Consider the following 18,153-nt stretch of genomic DNA (forward strand, 5'->3'; position numbering starts at 1 on the left):
TGCCATAAGGGTATCCCACGGGTCCGTTCACCAAATCAAAGGAGAGAGAGCTGCACCGCCAGGAGTCCCACATGGACTCCTGCGTGGAAAAACGACAGAAAACACGATAAAAAGTAGTAAAGGACAAGGATACGGAGGCCCTGTCCCTCCGATGCATTTGCACTCGAATGATGAACTCATCCACGGTTTCATCTATCCTTTGGGTGCATTGATTAAACATGTATCTTTCATAGGGCCTCATTACGACCCAGGCGGTAAATTACCGCCTGGGCCGTGACTTTACCACCATGGCGTAAACTACGTTTACGAAAAAGAGGATGAGAAGGGCACTACATGTTGTAGTTCACAGATTGTCCTTTAGAAATAATAGATATAATAATTAGTAGTTTATCTGGTTTATTCTCGCCTGGAGCTGCCAATCTAAAAAGAGGTCCTGTAGCACTAGGACCAAAATGATCAAAAAATTTTCAAGAAACAAAGTGTATCCACTAAGTTAAGAAAGGCGCATCTCAGTTTGCCCCAATATGGTTGCTAATATTCAGTCACTGATTCATGATATGTAAGTAATAGAGTTCCAATAAATTCTTTTGGCAGGAATTATTTAATTCATATTCCTATATTTTGCCGCCAATAAAAGTTTCTAGTTCTTATACATCACACAATGAGTTCTCATCTCAAATTGCCCATAATACTTTGATGCCAATGCATTTCGGATACAATCCTTCTTCAGGGCGGTATTATAGCAAAAATTAGCTTAACTAGTAACAGTGTATATATATGCAAATATAGTGATTACAACAAATATAACAATCATTGCAGACATTGATAGAGAGTTATTTCAAAAGTCACATACCCATCCACGAGTCATGTTCATTTGGAGAAGAAATAAGCAAAAATAAAACAAAACGGTATGTCAATTAGTTGACTGAAGTAAATAAACATTCTATCATTTTCTTTTAGCTCCATATGTTTGTCATACCTCGGTCAAGACGATCTTTAGACTCGAGTCTATGTACGTATGTACAATTAGATCTATGAATGAATTAAACAACAATGTGAATCATCCTCAATCTCTTTCGTGGGTATGTTAATCCTAATCAGTACTGCTATACTTACTCAGCTCCTGTCGTGCTCGACGTGTAGCTGCAGTCTGAGCTACCCGGAACGCGCTCATGCAAGTTTACCTTACGTTTTAAAGGTCACCATGGAGACGGTACGAGGCGTCGTGGACCGTCCTGGTGCACGTACGCCTCGCGCCCCACCCCCGAGTGGTAGCCCGGGGGCGGGGATGTCTCCATGGTGACCAGCGCTCTGTGAGACAGTGCAAGTAGTTAACTGTCTACAGCGTCAATTGGCGCCGTAGCTGTAGCGATTGGAAAAATAGCAGCATGTGTGAGATTTTGTCGTAGTAGTATTATATGTAGGACATAAGGTCCGCATTAACAATTGAACGTATGGAAAAGATAAAGATGGACAGTCTAGAGCATTTACGCTCCGGAACATATTTTCTGTCGCTACTAAGTCATAAGAGCAATTTAGGGCAAACAGCGGAATAGTACAACTAGAATATAAATTGTGACAAAAGGATAACAGATATATAACAGATAATTACATCTTCCTTAAATAAAAAATCGAAAGTGAAGAAATTGTTATTACAAAAAACACATAAAGTTAATTTCTTCATTGAGCCCCTTTGGAGAGAGGGAGCTCATCCGGTCTATCCAAAAGGATTCTCTTTGGTCCATCCTTTTCTGGAAATTCTCGTGGATGTCTCTTTTTGAAACCACCTCTAGGATGACAAAACGGATTTGGACCAAGTTGTGTTTCTTTTCATCCCAATGTCTTGACACTGCTGAGTTAGGATTATGGTTTCTTATGCACGATCTGTGTTCATTCCACCTAATTTTTGCCACTCGCAATGTCTGACCCACATAGTACAGTCCACACGGACATTTGATAGCATAAATCACGTTGGTTGAATCACATGTAGCAAAATCTCTCACTCTGATTGTCTCTCCTGTGTGTGAATGTTTTATTGTCTCTCCTTTCATCACATAGCTGCAATTACTACAACTTAAACACGGAAACGTCCCAATTCTTTCTGTAAGCTTCTTTTTTGGTGCTGGTTTCGTATGAACCAGTCTATCTTTTAAGTTTTGACTCCGTTGGTAAGCAAATGTGGGTGCTTCTTTAAATAGATGTTCAACTCTCTGATCGCATAGTAAAGTATTCCAATGTTTTTGAATAATGCACTTAATGCGATTACTTTGTCGTGAGTATCTGGACACAAATACTAATGGTGGAGCTGATTCCTGTCTAGTTTTTGTTTTCAATAGCTCTTCTCTGTTTTGTGTAGCTACTCGTGATTCCGCTATGTTTATTTCCTCTTCTGTATATCCTCTTTCCAGAAACTTTTTCCCCATCTCACGGATAGCTAGCTTGTAATCTTCTGGGTCACTTACCAATCTTTTTACCCTGAGCATCTGGCTGTATGGAAGATTTTTTATGAGGCTCGGTTGATGGAAGCTGAGACGTTGTAATAGATTGTTACGATCCGTGGGTTTACGAAAAATGGTAGTCTGGTATCCTGTGTCAGTAATCTTAATGTCTACATCTAAGAAGTGTATGTTGGTTTGGGAGTGTTCTTGAGTGAATTGGATACGAGCATCTATACTGTTCAGATGTGCGAAGAACTTTAGGTATTCCTCTTCTGTATCTTTCCATATTCCAAATATATCGTCAATGTACCTGATCCAGAGAATTAATTTCGGGAACCAGTGTTCATTCTGTAGTATATGTTCAGATTCGAATTTATGCATGAATGAATTAGCATAAGAGGGGGCCATGGTGGCTCCCATGGCTGTCCCAGCCACTTGGAGATAGTACTCATTCTTATATTGAAAGTATGAGTTGTTACTGATAAACTCCAGAAGAACCAATATAAATTCTTTCTGAGCCGGTATCTCTTCAGCATTGAGTAGCATCCATTCTACCGCTTCACCCCCTAAATCGTGTGGGATCGATGTGTATAGACTTTTAACATCGATAGTAAAGCATATGTTGTTGCAATTAAATGCAGTTTCATTCAAGAGTTGTAAAAAATGTGTTGAGTCCTTGATGTATGTACTGGTTTTTTGAGTCAATGGCTGTAAGAAGTAATCCACATATTTCCCTAAGGGTTCCAGTATGCTGTTAATCCCTGCTACGATTGGTCTTCCAGGGGGTTTGATGAGATCTTTATGTATCTTAGGAAGGGTATAAAAGTGAGGTATCTTCGGGTGTGTGTTCATCAAAAATTTCTTTGTGTGGTGATTAATCCACTCCAATTCCTCCGCCTTGTCCAACAAAGTCTTCAAATTCTCTTTGATCTCCGATGTGGGATCTTGTGTCAATCTGGCATAAGTGTTACTATCACTTAATTGTCTTTCACATTCTTCCTCATATTCCCTTGTGTTAAGGAGTACCAAGCCTCCTCCTTTGTCCGCAGCCCTTATTGTGATTGTGTGGTCTCCATATAGATCACGTATCAATTTAAGTTCGTGAGGTTTCATGTTTCGAGGTGATTGACTTTTGAACTTAAGTTTCTCGAAATCTCTTGTAACTTGTTTTTCAAAGATTTCTATCGAAGGTATACTTATTGGAGGAATAAAGGTACTTTTACTTCTAAATTCCTTGAGTTCTGCTTCTTCTCTGGCTTCTTGATGTTCTAGTTCACTGAAAAACACCTTCAGTTTCATCTTCCTAATAAGTTTAAAGAGTTCTATTTTGGAATCAAATAATGTGCTGTCGTAGGTAGGAACGAAACTAAGGCCTTTCTGTAAAGTTTCTATTTCTTTCCCAGTCAAGACTCTGGATGATAAGTTTATTACTATATTTTCTTCTGTTGTAGTCTCGTGTTGGGTTTTCCTTTTGACCTTTCTCCTCCCCCGTCTCGTTCTCTTCTTCCTTTGTCTAAAAAAGAAGAAGTCGCTGTGTCTTCTCTTGCTCGCGAAAGGCCTGAAGTGCTTGGCGTCCCTGCTTCTTCTTGGTTCGGGGGTTCCCTTTCTGTCTCGGTTCCTGAGCTCGATGTTTCACTTAAATTTGTAGGCTTTGGTTTCCTTTGTGGAGGAGCATATTTATCCATCCAGTTATAAACTTCATCTTTAAGGTAATCGTAGGTGTCTCTTTTAAACTTACGAATTTTTTTGGATTCTAATTCTGTTTTGTAGTCTGCCAATTTGTCGTTTATCTCTTGGAGAATAGAATCAACTTCTTCTCTATTCAATGTTGTTACCAGAGCTGCTTCTATTTCCTTAATTTCTTTACCTATATCTGATATGTCCCTTGCCAATTCTTGTATGGTCAGTAATATAAGGTCTAGAGAACATTTGTTAAGTATGGCTTCCCATTTCTTCACAAAGATTTTGTTTTCTTTACACAATGTAGGACGCAACTGGATGCGTAATCCTCTCGGTATCCGTTGACTTTTATGGTATCTGCCTAGGGTTATCGCATGTAGCTTGCGATTTATTTCCTTTCGAATTAGATATTCTAGTTGTTTTATCTGTTGTTTAGGATCTTGTTGTTTGTTGTTACTGTTTCCGAAGCCGCTGTCTTTTATCAAACCCAATATTGCTTCTGCTTCTTCAGATGAAAAACCCAGTGTGTCTGCCCTGTTAGTGGTCAGGGCTTCGATGTCAATATATGACATTCTTTATTCGGAAAATGCTTCAATGATCCAAATTGTTCTTTATAGCCTGTGTGCACCTCCTCTAGTTGTGCTAAGTGAGAAATCTAAGAAAAAGAGGATGAGAAGGGCACTACATGTTGTAGTTCACAGATTGTCCTTTAGAAATAATAGATATAATAATTAGTAGTTTATCTGGTTTATTCTCGCCTGGAGCTGCCAATCTAAAAAGAGGTCCTGTAGCACTAGGACCAAAATGATCAAAACATTTTCAAGAAACAAAGTGTATCCACTAAGTTAAGAAAGGCGCATCTCAGTTTGCCCCAATATGGTTGCTAATATTCAGTCACTGATTCATGATATGTAAGTAATAGAGTTCCAATAAATTCTTTTGGCAGGAATTATTTAATTCATATTCCTATATTTTGCCGCCAATAAAAGTTTCTAGTTCTTATACATCACACAATGAGTTCTCATCTCAAATTGCCCATAATACTTTGATGCCAATGCATTTCGGATACAATCCTTCTTCAGGGCGGTATTATAGCAAAAATTAGCTTAACTAGTAACAGTGTATATATATGCAAATATAGTGATTACAACAAATATAACAATCATTGCAGACATTGATAGAGAGTTATTTCAAAAGTCACATACCCATCCACGAGTCATGTTCATTTGGAGAAGAAATAAGCAAAAATAAAACAAAACGGTATGTCAATTAGTTGACTGAAGTAAATAAACATTCTATCATTTTCTTTTAGCTCCATATGTTTGTCATACCTCGGTCAAGACGATCTTTAGACTCGAGTCTATGTACGTATGTACAATTAGATCTATGAATGAATTAAACAACAATGTGAATCATCCTCAATCTCTTTCGTGGGTATGTTAATCCTAATCAGTACTGCTATACTTACTCAGCTCCTGTCGTGCTCGACGTGTAGCTGCAGTCTGAGCTACCCGGAACGCGCTCATGCAAGTTTACCTTACGTTTTAAAGGTCACCATGGAGACGGTACGAGGCGTCGTGGACCGTCCTGGTGCACGTACGCCTCGCGCCCCACCCCCGAGTGGTAGCCCGGGGGCGGGGATGTCTCCATGGTGACCAGCGCTCTGTGAGACAGTGCAAGTAGTTAACTGTCTACAGCGTCAATTGGCGCCGTAGCTGTAGCGATTGGAAAAATAGCAGCATGTGTGAGATTTTGTCGTAGTAGTATTATATGTAGGACATAAGGTCCGCATTAACAATTGAACGTATGGAAAAGATAAAGATGGACAGTCTAGAGCATTTACGCTCCGGAACATATTTTCTGTCGCTACTAAGTCATAAGAGCAATTTAGGGCAAACAGCGGAATAGTACAACTAGAATATAAATTGTGACAAAAGTAGACAGTTAACTACTTGCACTGTCTCACAGAGCGCTGGTCACCATGGAGACATCCCCGCCCCCGGGCTACCACTCGGGGGTGGGGCGCGAGGCGTACGTGCACCAGGACGGTCCACGACGCCTCGTACCGTCTCCATGGTGACCTTTAAAACGTAAGGTAAACTTGCATGAGCGCGTTCCGGGTAGCTCAGACTGCAGCTACACGTCGAGCACGACAGGAGCTGAGTAAGTATAGCAGTACTGATTAGGATTAACATACCCACGAAAGAGATTGAGGATGATTCACATTGTTGTTTAATTCATTCATAGATCTAATTGTACATACGTACATAGACTCGAGTCTAAAGATCGTCTTGACCGAGGTATGACAAACATATGGAGCTAAAAGAAAATGATAGAATGTTTATTTACTTCAGTCAACTAATTGACATACCGTTTTGTTTTATTTTTGCTTATTTCTTCTCCAAATGAACATGACTCGTGGATGGGTATGTGACTTTTGAAATAACTCTCTATCAATGTCTGCAATGATTGTTATATTTGTTGTAATCACTATATTTGCATATATATATACACTGTTACTAGTTAAGCTAATTTTTGCTATAATACCGCCCTGAAGAAGGATTGTATCCGAAATGCATTGGCATCAAAGTATTATGGGCAATTTGAGATGAGAACTCATTGTGTGATGTATAAGAACTAGAAACTTTTATTGGCGGCAAAATATAGGAATATGAATTAAATAATTCCTGCCAAAAGAATTTATTGGAACTCTATTACTTACATATCATGAATCAGTGACTGAATATTAGCAACCATATTGGGGCAAACTGAGATGCGCCTTTCTTAACTTAGTGGATACACTTTGTTTCTTGAAAATTTGTAAACTACGTTTACGCCATGGTGGTTGGCGGACTTACCGCCCCATTCCGACCTTGGCGGGGCGGTAAGTCCCCAATCCCCATTTACCCTTCCCCATTCCCATTTTTGCCCCATAGGGCATAATGGGAGTGGGGAAGGCGTTAATTACGCCACCGTAAGCAGGTGTTAAAAGCGCCATGGCGCTAAGGGACCTCGTAATTGGCGGTAAGGGGTCGGCGCAGCTAACGCTGGCGTTAACCCCTTACCGCCAGGGTCGTAATGAGGCCCATAGTCTCTGTTTGGCTCTATGACAAGTCTCTTGTTAAGGGCTGTGAGTAGTGACGCAAAATCAGGGTGTTCAGCCACTGGAATGGTTTTAATTAGCGTTTTGACCTCATTGCCAGCTATGTTAAGAAACATGCTGCTCGCTGCTGCGATGAAATTATTGAAGTCCTCGAGCCACTCTACCCACCGGGGGCCTTTATCGGCTTGTGGGGTCATGGAAAATGGTGGAGGGGTTCGCCATGCAGTGGCGGACGACTTGGTAGCGGGAGCCGGAATTGCAGAGGGCTGCCTATCATGATTAGAGGGTGAACTCATGGTGGCTGCGGGGAGGAGAGTGGGTAAACCTCTCTCAACTGGTGGCCGCACTGTACATTGGAGGCTGGCACTATTCTCCACGTGCCTGGCAGTAGATCTTGGTAGCACTCCGGGGGGAGTAGGCTTCTTTATAGAGGTATTGGGAAGATTAGGGGGCAGTTTTATCCTTGTGGTGGCACTCTGGGAGCAGTAGGCACCTTTGAGAAAACTGGTGGACTTCTGTGAGCCTCCCTGTGAGGAGGAAGGAGAGCTGATGGAGTGGGCTTGGTGGGGGAGGAGTGCCACCCACCTTGTATTCCCATGTGGCCACGTGGAATGCAGGAACTTCTGCCGCTGGCAGGTTGCCACGCGGTACTGGGATGGCTCGTGGCTCAATCCGCGCCATCCTACTCGTGCAATGGGTACAGCTTCACTCGGCGGTGGGAGGAGGAGGAAGGCAGGGCCCGAGATTGGGTGCGCCGCAGGATGAGTTGGCGTCGGGAGGGCAGCCAGGGACACAGGAGGAAGGCCGGCCTGGGATCGGGCGCGCGCCGCTGGATGGGCCGTGTGGCCTCTGCTCAGCGGGATTGCTTGCGCTCTGCAGGAGGAGGACGCGGGTGCGTGATGTATCAGCCCAGTTGCCTATTCTTGGGCTTTGCGGCACCAGGGAAATATATAGGACGCACACCAGCAAGTGAACTTAACGTTTTCTTTATTCGATTACATAAATGGAAGTGAAGACTCCCCTCTTTCTCCTCCCTCCTCTTATGTCACAGGACCACGTGACTTCCTCCTCACGGCCCTGTCTCTGTCTTAAAGAGGCATGGGCCCTGACCAGACTTTAACCAAGTTCCCAGCTACGCTGAGTGAATCCCTCCTTTCCATGGCCCTCACTCGTGCGTTTCCTGGCTCAGGTTGCTCAGCCCGTTTTCTTTCTTCTACCCTGAAAGGGACACCATGGGAAATCAATGCGACATGAATATCACTGGCGCGGGGGCCATCCCTGTTGAATGCAGCCATTCCTCATGATGGGAACACTATTGTTTTCCAAATACACTTTCATAGAAAATAAATCCTTTCCAAACTCAAAAATGCTGCTTGCATTCACTAGTTCTCTTTGAAATGTTTTTTTTGTCAGACTACTACACCAATACTCTGTAATTTGTGTGCCCCTTGCTTTGCGTTTTATCACAGGTTATATTTGTAAAGATGTTATATGTTTGTCAAACTGGTTAATCAGAAATAAATGCTTCTGTTATGCTGACAGTTATAAGGAAATTAAAGTGCTGGTTCATGGATGCCAACTTTTGATTTTCACTACAGGGGCAGAAATACCCTCCACGTCCGCCCCAAATATAAGCAACCCATACCATCCACAGTCCAACCCAACGACCAGCCCAACCCATCCCCTGGCCAAACACACTTTATAATTTTATAGCACATTTTTGTTATTATAAGGAATTGCAAAAAGTCACACAATTAACAACACGTTTTTAATGTGACAAATCTCATTAACGGCCTGTGAACCTGCTGAGCTACCCTTGTAGCCTTGTGCTGTAGAAGGGGTCTATGGATCCCTCAATGTACTAAAAATCACTGCATTATCAACATTACTTTGGGTGCACCACTGCCATAGAAGTGATTTAAAGTGGAACAGGTGTACAGTGTGGAGTTTGGAAAGAAGCAGCATGAAAGAAATTGCATCATTTTTAAACTATTATTTTGAACATTTCCTTTTAGCAGAGTCCAACTGCCAGCTCTGCCTTCTCAGAACTTCGCCCCCATCTAGGCCCTTGTGGGATCCCCCTTTTAATGCTTTCCATTTCCACCACCGCCTATGGCTGATTGCCCTGCCGCCAGTACATCACTTGGTAGATCTTCTTGGAATTACGTACTTTGAAAAAATAATGTAATACTTTTCACCAACCACTACTATGCAAAGTCAAAACGGGTATCCACAGTGGCGTTATTGTGGTACTATTCCTACTGTTACATGTAAACTACCTGTGCTATTTCACGCCGACACATGCTCAGATTTATTTTTCCACCATCAGGCTATACGCAAAGTTAGACATTAATAAAAACTTGCGCTCAGATACATTTTACTAACCAATCGCTTTGACACTGAATTGCTGTTAATATGGAAGATTTCACAACCACCAGAACTACTTTCAGGGGGCGGCTTGATGAATTGGGAGGACCCACGATTGCCGCTATCTTCAAGCCGAACGGCATACAGTAGGAAGATATTACACATTTTAAAACATTATAGAATGTCTTCTTAAACATTACTCTGTCTTTAATTTGGTTTCCTGCCATTCGATGTTGGCGATGGAGAATTCTCCTTTCAAATGTTGCCCCTCCTGCTCGTCCCAGGTTCTGAAGATGAAGTAGGCCTTGAAGCATAGGGGGTCTGAAAAGACATTCACATAGACAAATTAGGACTTACTGAGGGTGAGGGTCCTTTATCAGACGCACAAAAGAGTGTGCCACAGCACTCCGAATCTGAGGAGGAAATTGTTCCCCCACCTGAATCCTCCTCAACCACACGGACCAAGGAGAGGTTCCAAAAAAACGATGGATGAAACCTCCTGGTTCATGGACCTTCTCAAAGCACCCCATCAAGAGAGAAAACATTGTTACTGAGGATAGTGTCCCACTTAAAAAAAAAGCTAAGCCACCTGTAGAGTAAGAGCTCATTGAGACTGCACAGAAGAAGGCACCTTAGAGGAGGATCAGGATATTGAACCTGACGATTACCCTATGCCTTCCCCAGATATTTGTTCCCCTGATTTCTTCATCTCAAACAGATAGTATGGGCCTATACAATGACCTGTTAAGAGATGCCAATCTTTTTAGAATAGAACCTCATTTATCTGAGGAGGACACACATTTTAAGGAAATCTTAAAATGGTAAATACAAATGAGCAGCAAATTCCTCTGTTACATTTGGCAAAAAGGGGAATGACAACATCCCTGGTCAGGCCAGCTCTTACAAAAGCAGTTAACCCCTCTTTCGAAGAGGACTCACTGTTGGTAACCAACTCGCAAAGGGACTGGGACACCATTGGCGTCTACTGAGTTCCCACCTCATAGGGAGAGAAAAAAGATGCATGCTGGAGACCGTACATCAAACACACATTGTTCATTCAACTGCACTTATGTCCTATTATAATAGAGCCCAAAGGGAACCAGATCAACGACCTAGTTCACGAAGTCCAAGAACCACTTGAATCGCAAATGCTAAAGGTCTTGGAAGAGGGCAAATGATCACCAAATGCAGTTATTAAATGCCCTTGATTAAGCAGTGACTTCAAGTAGGTTAATTGCTGTAGGAGGTTTATAGTTAAAGTTTTGAATACAAAGTTTTGAAATGCAATACTTTCGAAACAAAAGGATCGAAAAAAAAATTGAATGCACTTTTTTTTGGGGGGGAGGGGTCCTCCCCAAACCCCTGTTTTTTGGGGAAAACCCACAAATTTTTCCTAGACCAAACCCAAAAAATAAAACACATTAAAAAAAAAAGCATTCGGTCATTTTTTTCCCAATCCTTTTGATTCTAACGTATTGTATTCGACCCTTTTGTATTCGACTTAATGACTGGACACCCTGTAGGGTATGTAATTAAAACACACCTGGCTGCGATGGCAGGGTTTAGACAAGAGACACAAGCTACTCTCTTCAACATGCTAGTGGAGGAGAATCTACTGTTTGGCAAAGCAGTGGATGAAGCTTTGAAAAAAGCCAAAGAACATGAGACAATCAAGTCTTTGGGGCAGATTGTAGGCAAACCCAATCAATGACTAATCCCCCACACTAACGTGAGATGGGGGTTTAGATTCTATTAAAGACAAGGAGGCGATTATTATGCAATACAATCTTTACTCTGAAACCACAGCAGCAAAGAAAATACTTTTACAAACAAAAAAGTTTCCACAACAGAACTAGATAGAGTTCAATGTCAATGTATGGGGAACTCCCCAAACCATCATGGAGGACAGGTCATGCCCTGCAGGGGACCAATGAGCAGGGACCCTCTTCTATATATGTCCATTACTCTAACCCCAACCCCTCTTTCTGCAGCTGTCTTGCACCAGAAGTCCAATGAAACGGTTGAACTGCGTAGCGCGGAGAAAGAATCCATCGAAACTGGAGATCTCCACCTTCCCGCAGCCTGAATCTATGCCGAAGTTCTTCTGGATAGGACTTCTCATCCAAAATCACGCACTCCACAACTTGTAACTGCGAGCCACACTCCTGATGAGAACCTCAACTCGTGGCCGAAATCACGCACTCCAGAACTTGTAACTGCGATCCACACTCCTGAGCAGAACCTCAACTCGTACCTGTAAGAACAACAAGCAAGAAGGGTGGGTGGTTGGGAAGAACAACAAACCAAAGAATGTTCTCACTTGAACCACCTGTGTACATGCGTATCACAATTGTCATATCATATCATATCATATTCAGGGTGGGTGGGAGGGATAATAATCGCCTCCTTGTCTTTAATAGAATCTAAACCCCCATCTCACGTTAGTGTGGGGGATTAGTCATTCTATGACAAGACAGGAGGCTCATATTATGCAAGTTCAAAGCCCTTGCGTCTCATTAGTACGTACAAAATGATCCAATATAATAGATAATATAATAAAATAATAGGAAAGGAAACATTTTTTAAATGCTTTCATTAAATCAATCTGTTGACCAATCAGAGAATTGCCCAAGACTAGATTGCCCAAAAAGCTGTCTTATAAGGCAAAGTCAAATCCACTGCAAGGAAAACAGGAATGTGCCAAATCCAGCGTTCCTTACAGGCCACCAAAACCAACTGGTTAAAAGAGGGGAAAACATTGAACAAAGTTTTCCTATACTAATAGGTTAGGACAAAACCATCTGAAATAAACACCTATGTTGTTCAATCAAATATTCAAAACACTTAAATTCGTACCATTTTTGGGGACCTAGAAAGCAAACCAATGAAAACAAACACCTAGCTCTCCTGGAGATAAAGAAAAGTACCCCATAGGGGTGAAAGTCTTATAGGTTCCATCCCATGCATTAAAGGAAGATATCGCATTAGAAACAGGGCATGTCACAGAACTACACTGGGGAACCAAGAGGGAAAGACAAATCTTCAAAAGGGTAAAATGGGAGTAAAAAATCATTTTTATAAATTTTGTAATAGGACAATCCATCCTGAGCGGAGCTGAAAAGCAATAGAATTAATCTACAATTGTCTTCAGACATATGTGTATACTAAGGAGGGAAGTCTTCTGGAGGCAGAAGCAGAATGGAAGAGAGGGCCCCACCTGAGAAGCTAACCCGTCAAACCGCCAACACGGAGACCCTCAGACCTCCCGAACTCTTGAAGAAGGACTCTGCTACCATGACAAAAGGCAGATATTATAAACCTGATCCTTAAGAGGCCAAACTTGGCAAGAAGAAAAAATGTATCCGACATCCAATCACTATCATTATAGTGATATCTAAACTCCTTTGTAGGTATGCCCGGTGCTTGAACCTTGATCCCTCCTCCCTGGTGATAAATCCCCTAGCGGATCAAAAGTAACCGAAGGAGGACACCAAATTTCCAAAATCTTAGCAAGACTCTAAACTGCAAAGAACTGATCACTAAATGGTTAAACTGAAGGTGTACACCAGAAGAGGTCCAACCTATATTTCAGCCAATTTGCAGATCTTTGAAGCTCACAGCACCCTGAGCTGGCACCTTACTGCAAACAAACTCTTGTGAAAACCCCAAAGGTCCACCTGCCATGCAGGTGACTATGATAATCAAGTCATCAACCAAATATATATCCCAGCACTCTGGTAATCGTAGCGGCAGACACCGTCTGAAAGTTAATGTATAGACTCTGGAACGCATCGTGATAGAGGGTCATAACGTGGATGGGGGATAGTATCACTCCCAGACCCCTCTATCCCACCAAGGGATATTGAGCCTTCCCAAAAGAGGAGAAACCTCCCCCACTTATCCAAAGGAAAAACCTTGCAATCCAGAAAGAAAACTACCCTGAGGACCACATTAAAGCCCCGCTTTACACCGTTAAGAGAAATAAATACCCACTAGCGCCTCTAACCAATCCCCTGACTGGACAGACTCCAGTTAACTTATTGAAATACCAGAGATTAGCACAAAGGAAATTAACAGACGGGAGGGAAATGCTCAGTGCGAGTCTGCACTGGTCACCCGCCAGAACTCCTGTAAAAAGGAAAAAACTGAAACCATTGGATACTCCCAGAGGTGTAATATTATGATGCAATCTCCCCCAAGGATGGCAGGAAGGGGAATGAGGGGGAAAGAACTCTGGATAATTACCAATGCCCTGTAAATGCAAGGTTGAGAAGAAATCTGGGACCACTGTCCCCTCCAACCCTGAGGTCTGAGTCACTGTATTCATGTGAGGCTGACTGGCCACTAAGGGAATCAGGGGAAGGAAAAACTAAGCACATTGTCCATAGCAAAACAGTACTTATACAGTACTACGAACCCTCAGGTATATGAGTGGTGCTTAACACTACTACGAGCGTTGTGTGGTGTGAGGTGTTCACTTATCGATCTCAGCAGGATAAAAGACTGATGTAGACCTTTCCAAAATTAGGAACCTGTATCAGAACGGTCAGCACGGATATGAAAACAGCACTCTAAAGAGGTTAAGCAACGCTCATGAGGGTACAGAAGCCTGCGTGTACTCCTCGAGCAGAGGAGAAGTTGCAACACACTGTTAGACGGTTAGCTGAACCATAGGCCAAGCTTTGGGAGGAAAAACATGAGGCAGGCGCCAGCAAGTTATTATTTGGCAACTCGTCTAACTGATACCATCAAGTGTTTCCAAACACTCCATCCAAGTAAAACATGGTTGCTCAACTTGTCATGTAAAAAACTGAACGGTTACCCTCGAGCTGACCCTGTCTCCACCAGAACCAAAAGAATAAGGAATGTCCAATGGGACAAAAGTAGGGGAGAACAAACGTCCCCACTAAAGAGAGCCTTAAGCCCTACAGACCTCAATAGAGGCATAACGCATCATCTTTATTCTTCCTCATGTTGAGAGAAAATACTGTAGCTTAATCAGCACTGGTATTGGGTGGAGCAATTGAGGTCGGGAATCAAAACCTAAGGAAAGGACTGAGTTGTCCTGAAACTAACTAAGGTAAAGGGTGACAGAATTTTTAACTAAAAGATGAATGATAACACCAGAGAGATGGTTAGAGAGGAAGGTACAACCCCATATGGGTCTGTTTACAACCACTTCCACACTCTTTTCTTTAAAGCACTTAATAAATAAAGAATATATAATATATGAAATATATATAAAATATCCAAAGAAGAGGGGTTACGCCCTCACAGGGGACCGAATCCCCGGCCCTTATATAAGCTGATACTCACTGAGCTTTCTGGGCCACTGACAATTCTGAAAAAACGCAAATGTGTTCCAGTCAACACTTAAACATATTGTTTATCAAAGCGTACACTGAGCAAGTGCACCTCAACTGCTCACCCCAGCAGGGTGAGGCAACCAATAGTACACGAGGGAGCACCTCGCAGTAGGAACAAGGCGAAGCCTGAAACCGAGCAGGTTACTGCACGCCTACAAGACCAAACAATGGCGTCAGCCATATGCAGCACCTAAACAAAGCTGCCGACCTTAAGGAAGGAATACACTGAGCAAGTGCACCTCCAACTGCTCGCCCGAGCAGGGCGTGATAATCAGCAGTACACGAGGGGGTAACCTCGCATTAGAACTCAGGCAGAGCCTGAAACCGAGCAGGTTATGGTGCATGCCAGTTAAGGTAATTACCCAAGTTGCCCACTTTAAGGGAGGAAACACTGAGCAAGTGTACCTCAACTGCTCACCCTAGCAGGGTGTGGACACAGCCGTATACAAGGGGACCCCTCGCAGAAACCCCAGGCAACCTTGCCACCGAGCAGGTGACTGCACCTTTCCAGGGAAGATAACCCAAACAAAAGAAAACTGTCAAGTTGAAGGTAGGATACACTGAGCAAGTGCACCTCCAACTGCTCGCCCGAGCAGGGTGTGATAATCAGCAGTACACGAGGGGGTAACCTCGCAATAGAATCAGGCTGAACCTGAAACCGAACTTATGGCACCTACAGTGAAGGCAAAGCACATAACTTAAGAAATAAGTAAATGAATAAATAAACAAAGAAAATAAAATAAAACTGCAGACTGGCAGTGCATCGGGCTCTTGCGCTGGATGGTCAGACTTTGACCTAACAAACCCACAGTCTATCAGTAAACATTCTTTCTTTCCAGCACTAAAGGTAAGGAAATGTGTTGTGTCACCAGGGATACGAAATTACAAACATTTAACAAAACCACATTTTTACTATTAAATGTTTGTGCTATAATCTTTCTGAAGAAGTCATGAACCAACCAAATGCCCATTAGGAAATCCCTGCTCAACTGAGCAAAAAAGGTGACAATCAAATACCTCCACTGTAAAATACAATTATTTAAAATATAACAATTAAAATATCTAATCTTAAAATATACAAATAAACATGCGCTGGTCGGCCGCGAACCCGGGTCTTCCTGCAGGGGAGACCTGCAGCTCTATATTTGAGCTAACTTGGCTCAGTACTGAAACAGAGGCTTTTGTTACAAACATAAGCCACAGGGGCAGGCCGAACCCAAAGCCTGCAGCACCTGGAATCCCCAGGTGACCATAAATCTGTCAACGGGCACGAATTCAAACAGGCGAAATGAAGAGGGAACAGTGTAAACAACACTGCTCTCGCGCACGCCGGGAGCGAGTTGATTAATGCACTAGAAACACCTGAGTTTACAAGCGCGAGAAATTTTTAAAGAAGAAATAAATTAGAGAGCTCCCTCGAACTCACAACCTCATGGACTGTAGTCCGAAATTCAACCATTGCACCACTGCTTCAGCTGAAACAGGATGTATGAGCATAATACATATTTTCTTTTTGAAAGACACCAAAATGAAACCAACGGCCGCACGCGGCTATCCAGATACATTGTATCAAATACACAAATTCCTTTATAATAAAAGGTAATTAACACATATTTACCATATATGCCATATTCAAACTAATAAAGCCTACTACTGACAAACAATGTAAGACACAACTGAAAGGGGTGACTTAGCTCTGTGGTGTCAGCAGCAAAGAAAGAGGGGTTGGGGTTAGAGTAATGGACATATATAGAAGAGGGTCCCTGCTCATTGGTCCCCTGCAGGGCATGACCTGTCCTCCATGATGGTTTGGGGAGTTCCCCATACATTGACATTGAACTCTATCTAGTTCTGTTGTGGAAACTTTTTTGTTTGTAAAAGTATTTTCTTTGCTGCTGTGGTTTCAGAGTAAAGATTGTATTGCATAATATGAGCCTCCTGTCTTGTCATAGAATTAAGGGTTTTTCTTGCTATGACGTGGTTTTCATTCCTACATTTTCCCCAGGGCAACACCTCAGTCTACATATAAAGCAGCCTTAGGAAACTGGTTTACAAACCAGGGCTCAAAGAATCCAACACCATCAGGGTTCCAAAGATAATATAGGTATGGTAGATGCTGTGGAAGAGGCCAAACCACAAGTGGAGCAACACGTGTCACAACACGGAAACCTGTGTATGCCTCTCTTACCCGTGGCAACAGTCAGGGAAGGCCTGTCATTTATAAATTCAAGGTTTCCCCAGTCATCTGATGGAGAATATGCCGTTTCGCTGCACCGTTCCTCTGACGTTGGAGGTTTCCCTGGAAACGGGCCACCACACTCAGCTGTTCCCAGAGGAACGCCTCCACAGCTTCCCCATCCGGTATGGTGTGCGCTCAACCAATGGCCGCTCAGTGCCTCGTTTCAAAATTACATTTAAGCGCCATTCATACAGTGCACGCTGCTTCTGTTTGAAGTTACTTCCGGATACCTTGTGTCCTCCGCGTCGCCTACCCTGTTTGCCTTGTTCTGGACTGATTACCCGTGTGCCGACTCCAGCTTCGTTACACAGACTCCTTTTTCTTCTTACATTGCTCTGGTCTGATTACCCGTGTGCCGACTCCGGCTTCGTTACACGGATCCTTTTGCTTCTTACCTTGCTCTGGTCAGATTACCTGTGTGCCGACTCCAGCTTCGTTACACGGACTGCTTTTTGCCGGTTGCCTTTTTATGGTCTGATTACCCGTGTGCTGACTCAAGCTTCGTTACACGGACTGCTTTTTGCCGGTTGCCTTTTTATGGTCTGATTACCCATGTGCCAAACCCATCTATATTTACGGATTGCCTTGACTTTCACCTGCTGTAGCCTGATTGTTCGTTCTCCGACCCCAGCTATGTCAAACGGAATCCCCTGTTGAACTTGCAGGGATTATCTGGACTCTCTCCTGCGTTGGATTTTGCACTTGGTCTCCTGCACTTTCGAATGCTCCGCTGCCAGTGCACCATCCCGAGCCCAGTGCGTCCCTCGTGCCGCTCGGGTTACCCTCCCTTACTAACCTTCCTGTTAATTGCTTTATCCTGCCGTTTTTCTAGGCTGCTACATCCTACCAAACAACCTAGACAGGTCAGAAGAAACGGTAAGAAACCCCATTCCAGTCTTAATCCTTGACCATATGGTATTGACTCAGCCTGTTATTTAGTCTACCTTCTTATTCTGTTGT

At 42.9% G+C, this 18,153-nt stretch overlaps 1 long non-coding RNA gene across 1 annotated transcript; it reads right to left on the reverse strand.

Moving 5' to 3' along the window:
- Positions 1 to 11,358: 11,358 nt before the first annotated feature.
- LOC138488240 (uncharacterized) lies at positions 11,359 to 16,670 on the reverse strand. Its single transcript, XR_011274617.1, has 2 exons — positions 16,573 to 16,670; positions 11,359 to 11,842 (listed from the first exon to the last, which is right to left on the reverse strand). It is a non-coding gene; the product is annotated as an uncharacterized lncRNA (long non-coding RNA).
- Positions 16,671 to 18,153: the final 1,483 nt, after the last annotated feature.

Source organism: Ambystoma mexicanum, chromosome 9, assembly GCF_040938575.1.
Source record: "Ambystoma mexicanum isolate Mex_15411 chromosome 9, UKY_AmexF1_1, whole genome shotgun sequence".
Lineage (NCBI taxonomy): Eukaryota > Metazoa > Chordata > Amphibia > Caudata > Ambystomatidae > Ambystoma > Ambystoma mexicanum.